The 4,953-nt window shown below is 40.0% G+C and overlaps 1 non-coding gene across 1 annotated transcript; it reads right to left on the bottom strand.

Annotated features, from left to right (window-relative positions):
* Positions 1–4,208: 4,208 nt before the first annotated feature.
* Positions 4,209–4,280, bottom strand: TRNAE-CUC (transfer RNA glutamic acid (anticodon CUC)). Its single transcript has one exon. It is a non-coding gene; the product is annotated as a tRNA-Glu (tRNA).
* Positions 4,281–4,953: the final 673 nt, after the last annotated feature.

Here is a 4,953-nt window from a genome sequence, read left to right as displayed (position 1 = left end):
ATCACGCGTCCTTTCCCCTGGCGAGGGTTTGGACAACAGGAGGCAAATTTTTAATTATTGGCTGACACGTGCACGTCGGTATGTGGAGTTCGCCTTCGGGATTTTAACCCATAAATTGAGAGTGCTTATGTCTGCCATCCAGATGGATCCGGACAATGTGACCCTGGTGACACAAGCGTGTGTGATACTACACAACTTCACCAGGATTCACGATGCTTGTTTGGACATGGATCTCGAACGATACAGTTCTGCAGTGGTCCCACTCGATCAGACACTACATAGAAGACCTGGATCATCAGGACCGGCTATCCAGGAAATGTATGCGGACTATTTCCTGACCCCTGAGGGAGCAGTCACCTGGCAGCAGGACTCTCTCCGTGCTGCTCATTAAATATTTTATTTTCTGGAATGTTTATAGTGACTGTATAATACCCCCATACTGTTACTGAATCACACCGCCACACCATAACCACATAGTGACTGTATAATACCCCCATACTGTTACTGAATCACACCGCCACACCATAACCATATAGTGACTGTATAATACCCCCATACTGTCACTGAATCACACCGCCACACCATAACCACATAGTGACTGTATAATACCCCCATACTGTTACTGAATAATACTGCCACACCATAACCACATAGTGACTGTATAATACCCCCATACTGTTACTGAATCACACCGCCACACCATAACCATATGGTGACTGTATAATACCCCCATACTGTTACTGAATAATACTGCCACACCATAACCACATAGTGACTGTATAATACCCCCATACTGTTACTGAATCACACCGCCACACCATAACCATATAGTGACTGTATAATACCCCCATACTGTTACTGAATAATTCCGCCACACCATAACCACATAGTGACTGTATAATACCCCCATACTGTTACTGAATCACACCGCCACACCATAACCACATAGTGACTGTATAATACCCCCATACTGTTACTGAATAACACCGCCACACCATAACCACATAGTGACTGTATAATACCCCATACTGTTACTGAATAATAATACACCATAACCACATAGTGACTGAATAATAACCCCATACTGTTACTGAATAATAGCGCCACACCATAACCACATAGTGACTGAATAATACCACTATACTGATGCTGAATAATACCACCACACCATAATCACAGAGTGACTGAATAATACCACTATACTGATGCTGAATAATACCACCACACCATAATCACATAGTGACTGAATAATAACCCCATGCTGCTACTGAATAATACCTCCATATTATAACCACATAGTGACTGAATAATATCCCCATACTGTTACTGAATCACACCGTCACACCATAACCACAGTGACTGAATAATACCGCCATACTGTTACTGAATAATACCACCACACCATAACCTCATAGTGACTGTATAATACCCCCATACTGTTACTGAATAATACCGCCACACCATAAACACACGGTGACTGAATAATACCCCCGTACTATTACTATATAATACTGCCACACCATAACCACATAGTGACTGAATAATACCCCCGTACTGTTACTATATAATATCTCCACACCATAACCACATAGTGACTGAATAATACCCCATACTGTTACTGAATAATACCACCACACCATAACCTCATAGTGACTGTATAATACCCCCATACTGATACTGAATAATACCGCCACACCATAACCACAGTGAATGAATAATACCCCCATACTGTTACTGAATAATACCGCCACACCATAACCACATAGTGACTGACTAATACCCCCATACTGTTACTGAATAATACCGCCACACCATAACCACAGAGTGACTGAATAATACCGACATACTGTTACTGTATAATACCACCACACCATAACCGCATAGTGACTGAATAATACCCCCATACTGTTACTGAATAATACCGGCACACCATAACCACAGAGTGACTGAATAATACCACCATACTGATACTGAATAATACCACCACACCATAACCGCATAGTGACTGAATAATACCCCCATACTGTTACTGAATAATACCAGCACAGCATAACCACAGTGACTGAATAATACCCCCATACTGATACTGAATAATACCCCCATACTGTTACTGAATAATAACACCACACCATAACCACAGAGTGACTGAATAATACCACCATACTGTTACTGTATAATACCACCACACCATAACCACATAGTGACTGAATAATACCCCCATACTGATACTGAATAATACCGCCACACCATAACCACAGAGTGACTGAATAATACCCCCATACTGTTACTGTATAATACCGCCACACCATAACCACATAGTGACTGAATAATACCCCCATACTGATACTGAATAATACCGCCACACCATAACCACAGAGTGACTGAATAATACCCCCATACTGTTACTGAATAATACTGCCACACCATAACCACATAGTGACTGAATAATACCCCCATACAGTTACTGAATAATATCGCCACACCAATACCACATAGTGACTGAATAATACCCCCATACAGTTACTGAATAATACCGCCACATCATAACCACAGTGACTGAATAATACCCACATACTGTTACTAAATAATACCGCCACACCATAACCACATAATGACTGAATAATACACCCATACTGTTACTGTATAATACTGCCACACCATAACCACATAGTGACTGAATAATACCCCATACTGATACTGAATAATACCGCCACACCATAACCACATAGTGACTGAATAATACCCCAATACTGTTACTGAATAATACCGGCACATCATAACCACAGTGACTGAATAATACCCACATACTGTTACTGAATAATACCGCCACACCATAACCACATAATGACTGAATAATACACCCATACTGTTACTGTATAATACTGCCACACCATAACCACATAGTGACTGAATAATACCCCCATACTGATACTGAATAATACCGCCACACCATAACCACATAGTGACTGAATAATACCCCAATACTGTTACTAAATAATACTGCCACACCATAACCACATAGTGACTGAATAATACCCCAATACGGTTACTAAATAATAACACCACACCATAACCACATAGTGACTGAATAATACCCCAATACTGTTACTAAATAATACTGCCACACCATAACCACATAGTGACTGAATAATACCCCAATACTGTTACTGAATAATACCGCCACACCATAACCACATAGTGACTGAATAATACCCCCATACTGTTACTAAATAATACCGGCACACCATAACCACATAGTGACTGAATAATACCCCAATATTGTTACTAAATAATACTGCCACACCATAACCACATAGTGACTGAATAATACCCCCATACTGTTACTGAATAATACCGCCACACCATAACCACATAGTGACTGAATAATACCCCCATACTGTTACTAAATAATACTGCCACACCATAACCACGTAGTGACTGAATAATACCTCCATACTGTTACTGAATAATACTGCCACACCATAACCACATAGTGACTGAATAATACCCCCATACTGTTACTAAATAATACTGCCACACCATAACCACATAGTGACTGAATAATACCCCCATACTGTTACTAAATAATACTGCCACACCATAACCACATAGTGACTGAATAATACCCCAATACTGTTACTGAATAATAGCGCCACACCATAACCACATAGTGACTGAATAATACCCCCATACAGTTACTGAATAATACCGCCACACCATAACCACAGTGACTGAATAATACCCCCATACAGTTACTGAATAATACCCCCACACCATAATCACATAGTGACTGAATAGGGTTTTTTCACGTGTTGCGTTCATGTTAAAGTTTGTGCTGCAGCAGAAAAAAAAAAAGACATATGACCTCAATGTGTGAATGTAGCCTGAAAGGATCATTAAAATAATTAACTATAATATGGGAATAAAACATCTGTCCTAACAAAACCACAAAAAGGTTGCTTTGATCATGTGGAAAACAAGCCTTCATGTGAAATTTGCTTAGCTGTGCAAATTTGTTAACCCCCAGAGGCAAAGGGTTAATTGTTTATAACTATTTGTGGGTCTAAACATATTTGTTGACATTAAAATATATTTACCTTTTTATTTGCAGATGTAAGATTGTAGTAGCTTGGTGGCATTACAATAAAAATTACCTATTTACATGAGATTTAGGTTATGGAGGACGTTTATAAAAAAAAAAAAACTCATTCCCTGACCGGGAATCGAACCCGGGCCGCGGCGGTGAGAGCGCCGAATCCTAACCACTAGACCACCAGGGAAGTTGCTACACATTAGTAACCTGCAGGGCTAAGTGTTTCAACACAGCTACACATTCTATGGTAGAATCCGTCATTTTTTGTAGACCTGCGATCTCGCTCCGTTCTTAATCCACGCCCACGCTAGCTCGCCCCAGAGACGTGTAGTCGCAGAGCTAGCCTATATTTAACCCATTGTGATCCTGAGCTCTTTGACTACGTTGGATTTACTTTTCTACTTCAGCCTTGTTTTATATCGTTTTTAATTGTATTATATTTATAACACATTTTCATCATGTAAAATTCCGAGTACGGGGGCGGTTTTTCACACTGATGACCTCTCCCCAGGATATTTGATTACACCAGGATGTTGTCCCTGCGTAATACCAGTCTAGTCTGTTCTCTACGAAAACTTTTCTAAGTAACGCCATCAATTTGGAAAGTTATTACACTTGAAAGAAAATTAGGCGTGTTTGTATTTCATAGGACATTGTACCAGGTATGACATCCTAGAGATATATGGAGCATTTAATATATATCAATTTTGTCCAAAGGTACATTACAGTGCCTGATGAAGGTCAGGTTGACCGAAACGTCGCACTTGCCACTGGCATAAAGAAAAAGAACATTTCATCTCCAACTTTGGTGCCGAGTACTTTCTTAGGTTATGTGCACACGATGAGAGGCTTTTACGGCT

This window comes from Rhinoderma darwinii, chromosome 13 (assembly GCF_050947455.1).
Source record: "Rhinoderma darwinii isolate aRhiDar2 chromosome 13, aRhiDar2.hap1, whole genome shotgun sequence".
Classification (NCBI taxonomy): Eukaryota; Metazoa; Chordata; class Amphibia; order Anura; family Rhinodermatidae; genus Rhinoderma; species Rhinoderma darwinii.
This window is presented reverse-complemented; position numbering and strand designations above follow the sequence as displayed.